The sequence below is a fragment of the Miscanthus floridulus genome, chromosome 10 (assembly GCF_019320115.1).
Source record: "Miscanthus floridulus cultivar M001 chromosome 10, ASM1932011v1, whole genome shotgun sequence".
Classification (NCBI taxonomy): Eukaryota; Viridiplantae; Streptophyta; class Magnoliopsida; order Poales; family Poaceae; genus Miscanthus; species Miscanthus floridulus.
In genome coordinates this window covers 128819031-128835788 of record NC_089589.1, presented here as the reverse complement: position 1 = coordinate 128835788, position 16758 = coordinate 128819031, and the positions used below count along the sequence as shown (strand labels likewise).

The following is a 16758-nucleotide window of genomic DNA, read 5'->3' as shown; positions in this document are numbered from 1 at the left end:
CCACTCTACGCTCAGCAAGGTCATCGTTAAGAAATCAGGTTCCTCCAAAATAGGAACGCCAGATCAGAGTTATCCCCACCTCCGTTCTTTGTTTTCAAATGAACAACAAATGGATCGGGGCATGTATTCCATTATCTAATATAAGAACCAAAAAAAAAAAACTAATGGAGAACGAGTGCCAATTCAAAAGACTAGAGGTCACCATCCATTCGCTACGCCAGATTAATGCGTCACTATCAACCTGATAGTGGCAGAAAATATGTGTTTCCAAGATTCAAACTCAGTATCTCAACGTTCTATCAAGCATCCATTCTATCTGAGTTATACAACACTTACACTGTAAAACCGAAACTATTTTTTACTACACATTTACGGACCTTATGTTGTAAATTTAACACTTTCAACGATCTCAAATATAAAAAATTTGTTAACTGCAAAGTTATAGATCTCGTTGGGTGCTGCAACTTTGATGTTGACTTTGTCTCCATTCGACATTGTCGACTATCTCAAATCCAATTCGAGAACTTATTTTGAATATTTGGATATAAACCATCTCAAAGTCAACTATAAAGTTTTAGATCTCTTTGAACTGAACAATCTTGATCCCACCTCATAGTAAAGAGTAATGTATTTTTTATGCAAAGCAGCCTATCACTATTAGTTGTAGTCTTGAACCAGCAACGAAAGTTCATCTATCACTATTTGTACTAGCACTAGCTATTGAAACAACAAACCGACCGGTTCCAAAGCAACCAGCAATGATAGTCCGCAGTTCTTACCTTTTATTTGGCTATGGTAGTGATCCCGAGCGTGCTTCCGGCCCAAAAGGCAGAACACGTGTGTGTTCTTCTGATGGTTCAAAACCTTTTGATACTCTGTGTTCCTTTTCCACTGACCGAAGCTTATGCTTTGGCCCCAAGTCCCCAACAAATGCTGGAGAAGTCTCCTTCAGTTTTGTCATCTTGAATGCAAATTTACAAACAAGCTTCCTCACAAAAAAACCCCCAAAAAGCTGAGTGGCCATGGCAGGGGCGCCTGCTGGCCTTACTCCAACCGGAGCCGTGCGGAGTGGGAAGGGCGGCCTGACCGGCGGCGCGTTGGGAAGTGTGGGGAGCGGGACCGCGGGAGGGGTAGGGACCGCAATTATTGAGGGGCATGGGGTGTCAAGTTGGGCCAGTAGTCCTAAATAGCCACCCCTCAAAGGACTAAAACCGAAACCCACTTTAATCCCTCTAGTAGTCCCCTGTTTGGTAAATTTGGGACTATTTTGGAGTAAAATGGGAGGACTAGTCTCTAGTCCCATCTAACCAAATAGGGCCAAACCAACAAAAAGTTTTTGGATGACCTTTATCAAACACCACGTCACTCCTTGTAATCGAAATTTCCTAGCAAAGGGTAGCAGTCCACATCAAATTAAACATAATTATGTTTGTGACCTCCAACTTTGACCAATTATGAAAAAGATGGTTCGTATTCCTGGGTGGTTTGATGCCAGACCAAACAAACACAGCATGTCTGAGGAAACGGGTATAATAACGACAATTAAAAAACAAATGTCAGATAGTCCATCCAGTCGACACTCCTCATGTCGAAGTGGAACCTCGCTCTCTCCTGCGCCGACATCTCCGCGAAGAGCACCTCCGTGTTGGCGCTGTCAAACCTGCCCTGGCAAAACGTTGTACGGCTCGTAGATGCCGCTGAGGTGGATGATCTGCTCCTCCAAGGCCTTGGCAAGGAGACGACTGCGCGCTCGCCGCGATGACATGCCCTCGGTGGTGCCTTCTCGCAGCAGGGTGTGGGACTGCACGTACCTGATGAACTCCTCCATGCTGCCGAGGGTGGACGCCGGCTGCGCTAGGATGGGCCGCCCTGCTATGTCGAGGAGGGGCGACTTGGAGAAGTGCTGGTACATGAACCGCAGCTGATCGCCGATTAACATTGGGTTCACCGTTGACGACGTCACATGGTACACATGGGCCCCTGACACCGTAGCCGTCCCACTACCATGCTTCGCCATCGCCGCTATCATTGTGTTTACCACCATGTCGACAGGAACCTTAACAAGACGATATACAAAATTAAGAAGATTGCCATCTCATTACTTTTTTTTATGGTAAACGGGTGAGGGGGAAGGGAGGTGGTAGGACGGAGAGTTCCCCACCAATTCATTGCCTCAGAGAGCAATACAAATTGCAGCTCAAAAGATTAGCAGTACAAGCAAGGTTTTAAGGAAATTGGCCACCATCTCATTACTGGCAAGGATGAAATGCATATTGCAAGAAAAAACTGCATTGTCTTTGAAGATGTTTGTATGTCTAAAGTTCAGGGGTTGCCTTATTACAAGAAATCCAAACCGGTGTTTTGTAAATCTGTATATGCACTGGTTAGTTATTCACTCGTCCAAGCCATCCTCCTGCATGGGTTACAATATATCGTATTGGAGTATATATGCACGAAGTTATTTGCTGTGTCTATTCTTTCGTTTTCTTAATGAGGTAAAAATCATATATAATTCAATACTTTCAACTTTCTATGGGTGATGATGGACTTATCAATTATTCTACATACCCATCTTTGTCAGTCTATGTTTTTCTTGAGCCACTCTTTTTCTGTCTATTGAACAGCACGTTTGTGCATGTATTGGGCAACAGATTTTTTTGTTAGAAGTAGGCCTATTGACACTCGGGGAAGGCGACTTTCCCGTTAGAGGATTAGCCGGAGGCTCTTCCCCGAGTGTTGCACTCGGGGAAGGCTTCCCCGAGTGCAACTGGGCCTTCCCCGAGTGCAACCGGCACTCGGGGAATTCAGCAATTCCTGTAGTGAGGTGCTCTGGACCTCCGCTATGTGCCCACAAAGGTGCAACTAAAGATTTGAGTTGTGTATTGATGATGTTTTTGGTGTTTGGTTTGATCACCGGTGGTTGTCTAAATCGTGTGATCGTTGAGCCCTAGATTTTACGGCAAGGCGTGTGCAATGCAACCACTGGTTTGCAGTTGACGTCGCTCTCAACATGCCAATGACTTAAAACCCTTCAATCTTTAAACAACTTTATTTTCTGATGAGATAGATGCAGAGAACACACATGCATTACTATCGCCAAGCTACATTGAGGAGCCCAAATTTTCTTGTCATGTCTTTGTGGTAGGTTTGGCCACTATAACCTAGTGTTCCTAACGAGTTTATCGCCAGCGTTACTCTCTCTCTCTCTCTCTCTCTCTCTCTCTCTCTCTCTCTCTCTCTCTCTCCCTCTCTCTCACTCACTCACTCTCTCTGAGTTCAGTAATCGATTTCTCTGTCACAATCTGTTGTTTCAGCATTTCCATCATAGCTAGGTTGCTGACATGTCTTTTTGGTAAGGTTTTTCCAAATATTTATAGCATGTTATCTGTTGTAATATATGAGTCCTTATTAAAAGATCTTGGCAAGCAGCTTCTTAGGACATCGATAACGCAGTATGGATCGCGAGGAAGCAGCTCATCTTGCCTTTGCCATAGTACAAGATATTGGGATCCATCATCCTGATTTCATTTTCATTGATCTCTCATGAAATCAAGCAGGAGCATGATCATCGAATACATATATAGAAGTAAATACTTGCATCACATTAATAACTATCTTGGAGACTAACCTATTCCCTTGTATCCAACCTGCTGGGAAGGGGTCCTTGAGGGTGCTCTCGAGGATACTTGGCCTCATCGTCACCACTGGTATGTCTCCTGGCAAGGCATTGATGACCATCTCCCCCATAGCCTTGTTGAACGCATAAGTATCTTGCCAGCCATGGAGTTTTGCCCTAGCATGCAGCGATGACAAACAGGCAGAGATGACAAACGAATTCTACTTCGGTTGGCCAAATAAATGTAGCTGTAATAACGACATAAGCATCGTAGATACAATACGTACCTCTGTATGCCTAAATCTTTCATTTCTTTATGAAAACTGGCAGAATTCTTAGATTGTCTTCTAGAGTCAAAAGCAAGCTTGATCTCTGCCTCAATATCCAGGACAGCGTTCTTATGTTCTCTGAAAAATCTGATGAAGAGCCTAACCTACGTGCTGTTGTATCTCCCAAGTATAATGGCTCCTCCAGCACTACGCCTTGCCTCTGACCATTCACATACGCTGTTTGGCAACAAACACGGCATGTAGTCAAGAGCCAAGTGTGCTGTGTGATTTATGTTTTGAAAATATAATACATGCCTACCAATATGATGAGCATGTTTCATTACAGAACAATCTTTAGTATGACACCCTTACCTGTTGACACATGCAAGAACAGCTTTAGCCTTTTGAACCGGTGTGCGAAACTTATCATCCGAAGAGGCCCCAAGGTGTTCGTGTCAATTGCAACATTGTAACTATGATCAGGAGTTCAGCACTTTAGTGGTTAGGGGGGGTGACAAACCTTCAATCTTTTGTTTCCGTCTATATATATTATCGTGTATATAGCAATACGAACCTCTCATCGAAAGTGGTATTTGCCGCCATGTTCACAATAATATCCACTTTCTCATCGATCTCACTGGCAATCTCCTTGGCAATTCCGACACCGAACTCCCTCACATTGCCGACCACAGGAACCAACTTACTTGCAACAAAGGTATGATAGTCTTCCCCATGGATTTCTTGTAAACATTTGAACAGTTCTGTGTCTACCACCTGCACACGGCCTTAGAGTTTTTCAAATTTTACAATTTCGATAAATATTACTCCCTCCATCTTGAAATATATACAAGGTATCTACATAATTTTACGACCAAATAAAGAGTATGACAAAGGACTAACTTGCCCCTCACTAGTTAGTTAGTTCTATTGTTAAGTTGCTTAATTTTGTAGTAAGACATAGTTTAAAAAGGGAAGAATGCATGTCATTGATATCAGCTAGGGCAATATGTTGTTTAAAAGGCATGTATGGATAAGGTTCTGCAATCCATAATACGTTTTAGTTCAAGATAAATTTTAAACCTTCGATAATACGTTGTATTTTGGGACGGAGGGAGCATTACAAAATGGACCAGAAACATTGTGTAATATCACCATAATGCCAAGGACAACAATAGCTTGGCATGACTTTAAAATGCGCTAAGATATACTTCCCCCATTTCAAATTATAAGTCGCTTTGACTTTTTTGGTACATCCATTTTGCTATGCATCTAGATATAATAATATGTCTAGATACATAGCAAAATGGATGAACAAAAAAAATCAAACCGATTTATAATTTGGAACAGAGGAAGTACCTAGTAGGATAAGACATTCATAGTCAACACACTTGATGTGTGGTTGTAACATCGCCAAACAAAATAACGTGAAAATAGGAAATATAATTTACTTGACGCTGACTTCCAAAGCTTAGAATGTTATACTTTGGCACGAGGATGGCTTCCATAACAACCCTCCATGTGGGTGACTCGCCACGAGCTATGTGTCCTCAACGTTTTCTGATGACACCAAGCAGCTTTGGGTTCTTGTTTAGAAATATTTTCATAAAAAGTCTATACGGAAAAATTATGGAAATGACTAAATAAAAAAATAAACCACATGTCCACATGTCACGTAGATAACTGTTGTCATCTACTACATCATATACGTTGCTAGGAAATGTTCATGGGTGTAGAAGCATGACACAGTAACACCACAGATGATATATACCTCATGTTGCAACCTCTTGAGAGCAGCTTCAGTGTCCTTGGCCTTCACCACTACGTATATCTTACCGATGTCAGGATTCATCCTCAAAATCTTCTCTATAAGAACTGATCAATGAGAAAGAATTAATAGGAATGAAAAACAATAAGACGAATGTGGAAAAACACCCTATCTTGTCACCTTTTGCAAGGAACCCAGTTCCACCTATGACTAGAATGTTCTTTCCCCGATAGAACTCTGCGATCCCAATCCCATTGGTGTTATCCATTGTCGCCGATGGTGCACGAGCTCAGACTGCCGTCGGGATGCTTGATGGCCACCGCCACCCACCGCTGGAAATACACCACGACACACTACCATTTCCATGACTGGAGGCGACGATGACAGCACGGCCGGGGAGGTTCGAAAATGGATCCAGAAGAGAGGTATGGTGCTGGCAAGGTGCAATGGAAGACAAGCTTGCCATGGACGAACTACCTCACCTGCTACTCCAGTACCGTTATCTGAAAATGGAGGATAAATTAAGAGAAAAGTATGTCTCACCAGAAACTTATAGCGCAGTATGACCAGATATTGATAATGTGCTGCAGGAGAAGGTAGTTGGCAGAATGGCAGATGGAACGGATCAACGCTAAAACTTTGTGATTAACTCGTGCGTCGTGGTCAAGGAATAATTGGCAGTACGGGCCTGATGGAGACGGCAATAAACTCTATGCAAGGACGAGTGCGTGGAATGGTCTCGTTCCGTCAATGGAGTTCCCAGTTTTCTGAGAAGGTCCGACAAAATTTAGTACTGTTCGAAACCTGTGGTAGGATTAACTGATGTTTTGAACAAAAAAAAAACGCCATTATTACATGTATTTCAAAAACCCTAGAAACGGAACTGTAAACAATGAAATTAAATAGTCATCTCAGAAGGACATATCTCTTTTCATATATATATCTCTTCCACAACCTGGTGCATCGTATGTGTCAAGACGCCGTCTTTGACTGCTTGTATGGATCTATTTATATTCCTACACATTGGTTCACTAAGTAATGACACCACCAATAGTATGATGCCATCCACATACTGTGTATGCCTCTTTTCTTTATTCATATATTCTTTTTTTTTGAAGCATTTATTCATATATTCTCTCTTGTCAAACACTACCGGACACGGCCGATTTGCCGAGTGCAAAACGATTTGCCGAGCGCTTTCTGTCGGGCACTCGGCAAAGACAATCTTTGCCGAGAGCCGGACCCAGCGGCACTCGGCAAAGATAGGCCGTCGGCAAATATGCCTTTGCCGAGAGCGGCCGTCAGCAAAAAAATCTTTGCCGAGTGCCGGGCACTTGGCAAAATTTGGCCGTCGGCAAAGGTGGCCGGCGTGATGGCGGCCACCTGCCGTCAGCCTTTGCCGAGTGCCCCGACGTTAGGCTCTCGGCAAAGGGTTTTTTATTTTTTTTTTAAAAAAATTCTTTGCCGAGCGCCCTGTGACCTGGCGCTCGGCAAAGGCTTCTTTGCCGAGTGCCAAGGTTGGCACTCGGTAAATTAATTTTTTTTTGTTTTTTTTTTGCCCCATTTTTTCCTGGGGCCTTGCTACAGTAATTAAAACTCCATTTCAAAATTTGGGATAATTTTGAGTTTTTTTTACTATATTTCCTTAATTATTTTTGTTTCGTTGAATTTTTCCGACTATTTCAAATTTGAACTGCATGTACATGAAATAATAGAATTTGGTCATTCAAAAAATGGTATTCATGATGTTTGGCGTATGTTGAGGCCGTATCCAGGAACTCGCATGAAGTTACCAGCATCTTGATGTCTAGCTTCTAGACATCCGACGTCACAACTTGCTTCAAACTTTCTCAATTTTTTACCACAGCCTCCACATGCGATAACAAGACACCTCGACAAGTTTCGTGATTTTTGGACTTCGTTTGGATTTTATATAATTTAAATACACTTTTCCCGAAAGTACATCGCCACGTTACGACAAGTGCCCGCGTCGCCCCCGCCGTTGTCCCCCTCCGGCGAGCTCCTGCCGGGCCCGCCCCGGCGCCCCCGTCCCGCCCCGGCGCCCCCGTCCTGCTCCCCCCGCCCCCGTCCCAGCGGCGCTCGGCCCGGCGCCCGGTCGGAGCTCCCGCCCGGCCCCGGCGGCCCAGCGCCCCCGCCCCGGTGGCCCCGCGCCCCGGGTCCACGGCCGCCGCCCCGAGCTTGCCGGCGCCCCGGGCTCCGAGCTCCCCGGGGACAGCGACCCGGCTGGCCCCGAGCTCCCCTGCCGGCCCCGTGCTCCACTGGCCCTGCCGTGCCCTGCGGCTGGCCAGCAGAGGGAGAAGGAGAGGAGCAAGAGGAAGAAAGAGAAGGGGGAGGAGGAAGAGGAAGAAAGAGAAGGGGGAGGAGGAAGAAGAGGAAGAAAGAGAAGGGGGAGGAGGAAGAAGAGGAAGGTGCCGACATGACTGCCCGTCGATCCTCGCACCGTTCCGACCGCCCGTTGATCCTCGCGCTGCTGCGGTCATCCCCGCCGTCGTCGCCAGCCCTCGCTCTTGCCGTTCTTGCCGCCAAGGTAAGCCCTACCCTTGTAGGGTTAGTAGTAGTAGTAGTTAGTAGTAGTTAGTTGTAGTGTTAGTAGTAGTAGTTAGTAGTGTTAGTTGTAGTGTTAGTTGTAGTAGTTAGTAGTGTTAGTTGTAGGGTTAGTAGTAGTAGTAGTTAGTAGTGTTAGTTGTAGTAGTTAGTAGTGTTAGTTGTAGGGTTAGTAGTAGTAGTAGTTAGTAAATAGTAGTAGTTAGTAAGTAGTAGTGGTTAGTAGTATTAGTTAGTAGTGTTAGTTGTAGGGTTAGTAGTAGTAGTAGTTAGTAAATAGTAGTAGTTAGTAAGTAGTAGTGGTTAGTAGTAGTAGTTGTTAATAGTTAAGTAGTTCTTAGTATTAGTACTGTTAGTAGTTAAGTAGTTGTTAGTAGTAGTTTTAGTAGTAGTTGTAGGGTTAGTAGTAATTGTTGTTGTACTACTTCAATACTTTCATCTGCATGGAAAGAGAACTAAAGTATATGGCTCCTCTTGATATATTGGTGGTTGTTGGCCTTCGTGCCCATGTTTGGTATATATGTGTTTGTTGGCCATTGTGCCATGTTTTTTGCAGGTTTTGGGAACCTCCCCGTGCAGGGGAGGTGCTGCCAAAATTTTGAGTCGACACTAACCATTTTTGCCCTTTTTTGCAGGAGGACCTGTGGGAGGGACTCGGCGACCCCGATCGTCTTCGTCGGCGCTGCGGGTCTTCCTGCACCGCTTTGACTCACCTCTGCACCGACTCTCCACTACCCCGCTACCCTGACCTCACCGGCACCCTAGGTATAACCCCTCTATCCGTATGTGGTCTTTGGTCACGTAACCTAGTTAGGTGTCTCCCGTCCGAAAGAGATACGGTTGGAGGTATGCAGATCTTTGTATATCTGCGACCGTATCTGTTTTGAATTGTCCACGTTTTTTGGACAGCCCGCGGATGCGTAGATGGGTTAATTTTCATGGTCCGCTCTGGTCAGAGATGGTGTTTCGGCATTACCCCCTGTTGTTCTCCGGATACACACTCTCCCTTGTAGGACGTGTATCGGGAGAACAGTGGGGAGGTGCTACCAAAATTATATCTCGGATAGGAGCGGAGCATGGAAACTAACCTCATCTACGCATCCACGGGTGGGATTAGGACCTATCCTCACCTATTAGAGAGTAGGGACACCGCGTAGATGCAATTGATGGTCACCTGTGGAGATGTTATATATGCTAGAGGATGGAGGACCGTCAGTGGATGTACACGGGCCGGACAAGTCAGGGTGATGTCAGCATTGAATGGATGAACAAGACCGATCGTTTCTTGAAGCGTGCATTTGGCAAGGCCGCTAGATACCCGAAAATGGCTTTGTGTCCCTGCAGCAAGTGTGGTAACAGGAGAATGCAAAACCAGGAAGTCATGGGTATACATCTGCACAAGAATGGGTTCACGCCGAACTACACCTAGTGGGTCCACCATGGTGAAGCCGATCGTATGAGAGAGGAGGTGGTGAGACCACGCGTCGAGGCTTTCGATGCTGATGCCGGGGTAGCAGACATGGTAGATGACGTTCACCAAGCACAGTTTGCTGAAGGACGTGAGGAGGCGGAGATGCAGGCAGTCGTAGATGCGTTCAAGTACATGATGGACTCGGCGGTGAAACCCCTTCACGCTCATTCTGAGGTCTCTTAGCTAGATGCCATTAGTCGCTTGATGGGGTTGAAGTCCGATTTGAACATGAGTCGAGAAGGCTTCGATAAGGTGTTGGCCATGGTTGGCACCCTGCTTCCAAAGGACCACATGTTGCCGAAGACCATGTACAAGGCACAGAAGCTCCTTAAAGCACTGAAGATGCTGTATGAGCAGATACATGCTTGTCCGAACGGGTGTGTCCTATTTTGTGAAGAACACAAGGAGGCAAATAACTGTCCGAAGTGTAAAGCTTCCAGGTTCCTGGAGATAGAGTCTGGTGATGGTGGTGGCCAGAAGAGGCAGCTTAAGATATCCGCCTGAGTCTTACGGCACCTTCCCTTTGTGCTGAGGCTTCAAAGGCTATTCATGACCGAGGAAATCGCGAAACAGATGACGTGGCACAAGAATGGCAAATGGTACAATCCTGACAAGATGGTACATCCATCTGATGGTGAAGCATGGACCAGCTTTAATGACAAACATCGTCTAAAATCCGATGAGGCTCGTAATGTACGTGTCGCGCTGGCAACAGATGGATTCAATCCTTATGGCATGATGGCCGCCCCTTACACATGTTGGCCCATGTTTGTTATCCCCCTCAATCTCCCCCCTGGCGTCGCCTTTCAACGACATAATGTGATCTTGACGTTGATAATTCCTGAACACCCGGGGAAGAATACGGGTGTGTTCATGGAGCCTGTGATTGATGAATTGATCAAAGCTTGGAATGAAGGGGTATGGACATGTGACCGAGCTACAAAGCAAAGCTTCAAAATGTACGCCTGGTACCAATACTCCATGCATGACTTCCTGGCGTATGGGTTATTCAGTGCCTGGTGTGTTCAGGGGAAGTTCCCGTGCCCAATATGTTAGGAAGTTGTGAGGTTCATTTGGTTGAAGAAGGGTGGCAAGTATTCGTCGTTCGATCAACATCGTCAATTCCTAGATTCCAACCATCCATTCCGACAAGACACCAAGAACTTTAAGAAAGGTGTCGCAGTCATGGACCCTAGACCGCACTTGAAGACTGGTGTCAAGGTTCATGCTCAGATAGATGCTCTCATGCCCAATGAAGAAGGTGGTTTTGTGGGATATGGTGAGCAACACATGTGGACTCATAAGTCCGGCTTGACGAGGCTCCCCTATTTCGATGACCTCCTACTGCCCCATAACATTGATGTAATGCACACTAAAAAGAATATCGCTGAGGCACTTTGGGCAACACTCATGGACACTGACAAGTCTAAGGACAACCCTAAGGCTAGAGTGGACCTGGCGACGTTGTGCGATAGACCACAGCAAGAGATGCGACCTCCTGCAAACGGCAAGAACTAGAAAAGGCCTAAGGCCGATTTCGTCTTGAAACCCGAACAAAGGAGGGAAGTACTACGATGGATCAAGGCGTTAATGTTCCCTGATGGGTATGCAGCGAACCTGAGCAGGGGAGTGAACTTAGGCACTATGCGAGTCAACGGGATGAAAAGTCATGACTACCACGTATGGATTGAGTGGCTTCTTCCGACGATGGTACGAGGCTATGTTCCTGAGCATGTCTGGCTAGTGCTTGCAGAGTTGAGCTATTTCTTCCGCCAGCTTTGTGCCAAGGAGCTATCTCGGACCGTGGTTGCAAACTTGGAGAAAGTGGCACCTGAGTTGCTTTGTAAGTTGGAGAAGATCTTTCCACCCGGCTTCTTCTTGTTGATACAGCATTTGATTGTGCACCTCCCATATGAGGCACGTATGGGGGGGCCCGTGCAGGCCCGTTGGTGCTATCTAATCGAGAGATGTCTAAAGGCCGTTCGGAAAAAATGTAGAAATAAAGCCAAAATTGAGGCTTCCATTGTAGAGGCTTCCATTCTAGAGGAGGTGACAAACTTCAGACAGCTATACTACACAACGAACCTTCCTAGCATGCATAATCCACTCCCTCGCTACAATGCTGACGAGAATGAATCCAACCTCAGCCTTTTCCAAGGGCAACTCGAAAGCACAAGTGGATCGACCAATAAGAGGTTGGATAATGAAGAGTGGCGCAGTATCATGCTATATGTGTTGCAGAACCTAACCGAGGTGAAGCTGTTCATTGAGTAAGTTCTCAACGAACTTGTTTCAATACGCCGTCACTATTCTGCATCCAACTGATTCTTTCTTGTTTGCACAGGAATTTATTCGTGTATCCTGGCATCAACCAAGGGGTCCTACCCCACGGCAAACCGATACCCTTCTTTCACAGGGTCCGGGAGCAGGGAGGCCTGATTTCATTTCTTGGTTCAAAACAAAGGTATTGTCCAATTCACCTCGTACCTAGTTCGAGATTTCGAGTTTCGCGTACTTAGTCCGGCAATCTTTCATTCTTGCGCTTGCAGGCCCAAACCGATGCAACTATGAGTAAGGAGTTGAGACAGGTTGCAAATGGCTTCGACAATAAGGTGAAAGCTTATTCAGGTTATGATGTGAATGGATATCGCTTTCACACAGCAAGCTACGAGCGAGCTCGGCCCCATCGAAAAACCACAAACAGTGGAGTTTGTACTCCCGGCACTGATGGCCTCGAGTATCATGGCATAATCGAAGAAATCTATGAACTTTCATTTTATGGTTCGAAACCTCTTCGTCTCGTCATGTTCAAAGGCCACTGGTTCAATCCTCGACTAACGAAATGGAGCCCTAATATTGGTCAAGTCGAGATTCGACAAGATTCCGTCTATCAAGGAAAAGATGTCTTTATTGTGGCTCACCAGGCCGTGTAGGTTTATTATTTGCCATACGCGTGCCAAGGCAACAAGGCTCTTAAGGGTTGGGCTATTGTGCACCAGGTATCGCCACATGGTAGACTAGCTGTCCCAAACGATGAAGATTACAACTTTAACCCAAACACATATGAAGGAGAGTTCTATCAAGAAGAAGGGCTACTAGGGAGGTTGGTGATAGACTTAACCGAGGCGATCGGAATGGAAGTAGACAATGAAAGGGTCGATGACGAGGAAGAAGGAGATGAGGTGCAAAGTGCCAAGGACATAGAAATGCTTGAGCGATTACATTTAGACGATGACGATGAAGGCAACATTGAACCTTCGGACAGTGTTGTTTATTTGGACAATTTTGATAGTGATGACAAGACATATGATCTAGATAATCCCAATAATGATGATTACTTCTAATACATGTAATACTATGTTATTTTGTAATCGTGTTTTGTTTTTTTATTTAGCATCTATTTTTAACACATGTACTAATATGTCTTGTTTGTTTCTTTTTAATTGCAGGTGATTGAACAAAGATGGCGGGCAGTCGTGTGCCAAGGAACGTGAACTCGAGGTTCATGAGGGCACACGATGCAGATCCGGATGCAGAAGAGGGGTCGTTGGACGGGAGGAGGCAGAGGGCCAGGAGCAGCGGCAGCAGGAGGGGCCAGCCTCCTCTAGTCAGGCCATGTGACGTGCCGGAGGAGGAGCGCCGTACCCCGGACTCCTCGAACGAGGAGGAGCTGGATTGACAGATGGACGACGAGGGAGACGAGGCACAGCAGGGCGGCGAGGCTGGAGGCACAGCTGGTTCGGACTCCTCTGCTGTGGCCAGCATCTACTTGCGAGGTCCCTCGAAACTCCCTGGGCCTCCGCTTCTTCCCCTACGCCCAGTGATCTGCCCCCAGGGGGATAGGTAAGTAACTTTAGATTTTATCACAGCTACTTCATATAACCTGTTGAAAATTGTCAGAGAAACTAATAATGTTTGTTAATCACTTGTGCAGGCACTGGCTAGTTGTGTCGCCTGGTGACTCACACAACCCCAACCACATCCTGGGTCTTGTGTGCAGGCACTTTTACCCCGGCATTGTCACGCACAAGGGGAACACTGAGCCGGCCAAATCGTGGGACCACTACAAAGATGCCCCCGATGCATGTGGAGATAAGCAGGAGTGGGTGAGGAGAGAGTTCTGGGTAAGTCTTGCCCGCACAACTTTGATCAATACATCGCATTCATTTGACTTTTTTTGACATAATGAATTGATACATTGTGTCTGTCTGTAGACTTTTTTCAGATGTGAAGAGGGACAGGAGGACAGGGCGGAGAAGGTGATGGTGAAAAGTGCTAGGAAACGAATCACCGACATGCACTACGAGGAGCGCCTCACTTGCATCGTCAAGTACTACGCCAAGCACCTTGGTGAGAAGATCACCAACACACAGGCAAGACAGAGGACGCTGACCCGGGAACAGTACCTTGAGGTAAATGAAGAAGAATAATACTGATTCGTTTTGAGATTAAGTAGCTTTAATTTGGTCTTCTTACATCTCAAATTCTTTATGACATGTAGATAATTCCATGGTGGTGCGAGTCGTATCGGGACTGCTGGGAGATGATCGTGGACAGGTGGTTCACGGAGGGTTATATCCAGGACCACGAGGCGGGGCGGGAGCGGCGTATGGCAGCGACAGGCCCCACACACCATCAAGGCAGCTGCAACCTCGGCGCATACAAGCAAGCATGGGTACGTGAATTTTTAGTATTCTTACGCTCCATTCTACATGTTTCTTCTAATCATCTTGTTGTCTTTCTCGCAGTCGGCGTCACATGGTGGGCAGTCCATCTCCAATTTCATGGCATATGGTCTGGCCCGCAAGGGTAAGGCGACGTCCGCTATCACCTTCACCCTGGATGACCCGCCCGAATCCTACAGCAACCCGAGCGTCCACACCCGCATCAGTTCGTACGCGTCGGAGGCAAGGTTGGTCCATGGGCCAGACTGGGATCCGAGCACCGACGACATCGATGGGACGATGGTCATGAGGCTCGGACAAGGCAAGAAGCATGGGCGGTACTGGATAGGCGATGGCACCCTCGAGCCCAGCGAGATTCCCTCCCTCTCCCAGATCCGAGCACAGACCCCGAGCGGAGGCCCGGCCATACGCCAACGGCCGTCCCCTTCACAGCAGCGGGTCGACGCACTCCAGGTTAGTCCCGTTTAACTCTTCGTGCATTGATCTTTAAATAACTTAGTTACCTTTGCATTACTGAAACATTCGATTGAAATGTTGCAGGCCGATAACGAGAGGATGGCTTAGGAGCTGCAGGACCTGGCGGCGAGGACCGAGCAGGTCGAGCGGGCCGAGCGGGAAAGGCAGGCCAAGCAGCTGGCGGAGATTACGACGTTCCTGAAGAACTTTGGGCAAATGCACGGTGTAGCTGTGCCATAGTTCGCTCCACCGTCGCCGCCAGTTATAGCTAGTCCTATGAGTATGAAACCAAATTGCTTTGACTAGTGCTTTCATTAGATGACCACTCTAACAGATGCAATCTCTTGTCCTTTATGCAGCCTCCGTCGGCGGGTTCGAATAACCCATCTCAGGCGCAAGCAGGCGACGACACTTTTCCTTCACCAAGCACTCCGTTTCCTCCCCACTGGTAGTTTGTATCTCTTTTTCACCGCTTGATGGACATGTGATGCACTGTGATCAACTATCGACTTGTTTCGATGGATATTGGACCTATTATGCTTGTGATGTCGTGTATGTGAGATATTGTGTGATCGACATGTGATATATATGTGGTATTGCCTTGTGATGAGATGGATGTGATAATATGGTCTATATTGTGTTTGTGATGTCACAGTGTTATATATATCTCTTATATGCTGGTTTGTGAATATAGAATAAAAAAATTAGCGCTCTTGCCGAGTTGCCCGTGACCCTGGCACTCGGCAAAGAAATTACGAAAAAAATAAAAAATATTTGCCGAGCGCCGACCTGGCAGGGCACTCGGCAAAGAAATTATTAAAAAAAATATTTGCCGAGTGCCTCCCCTATAGGGCACTCAGCAAAGAAATTTTGAAAAAAAAAATTAAAAAATCTTTGCCGAGCGCCTCTGAGATGACACTCGACAAAGCATGTGCTGATGGAACCGGTGCCGTGACGGTCACTTTTCTTTGCCGAGTGCCGAGATTGCACTCGGCAAAGACTTTGCCGAGTGCCCGATAAAAGACGCTCGGCAAAGAATTCTTTGCCGACGGATTTTTTACCGGAGGCGCTTTGCCGAGTGCTGCCCTCGGCAAAGGCTTTGCCGAGGGCAAAGTAGCCTTTGCCGAGTGCATTAGGCACTCGGCAAAGCGCCTGAATACCGTAGTGAAAGATAGATATAGATGAGTTATGCCTATCTTGTATGCATTAGGACACCGAAAGAGCTTAACTCCTCTCTTCATGCTAGCTCAATGATTTTCTAGTTTCTCTCTCCTCCATGTAGCACCTAATACTAGCTTACTTATTAGAACTGGTTGTTGGAGGTTCCCTAACATGGGTCTAAAACGGACACCTATGGATAGATAGTTAAAAGTGTATTCCTTGGATTCAGATTTAGGTATGAATAGTGTCAGCTATATTGGATAAGATATATGAATGGACATATGGACATTAAATATATCCGAATTGAGTATCTAGATATGGATATAGTATGCACACTGAATCTCCAGATTTAACTATTATGGCATTAAAATTATGGATATGAAGCCCCTAGGCGGACAGTCGGTCAGAAAATGTCCATAATATGGACTGCATACCATTTACTACTACCGAATAAAAAGCGCTCCCAGTTTTTTTTTCTTTTTCCATTTGTTTTTAATAAAGACACATCTAGTTTTGCTTTCAATTAGCACGAATCTTGCATTTAGCGGTCTCTTTTGAAACTTCTCGGTCATGCGCAGATGCTGACACCGACTTTCCATGTTTAACTCTAGCCATGTGGTGATGGAGGAAACTAATAATTGCACACATGCATGGAGAAGCGTGGCTATCTTGCCGACCAATGAATGCAAAAAAAAGAGGGAATATGCCATACCTACGTGCAGGGGCCATCTTTGACTTGTATCGTGGCAGTCTAATATCCGGACGATGAC

At 46.1% G+C, this 16758-nt stretch overlaps 1 pseudogene; it reads right to left on the bottom strand.

The window, feature by feature from the left end:
• Nucleotides 1-1542: 1542 nt before the first annotated feature.
• LOC136489594 (fatty acyl-CoA reductase 2, chloroplastic-like) lies at nt 1543-16747 on the bottom strand (annotated as a pseudogene).
• Nucleotides 16748-16758: the final 11 nt, after the last annotated feature.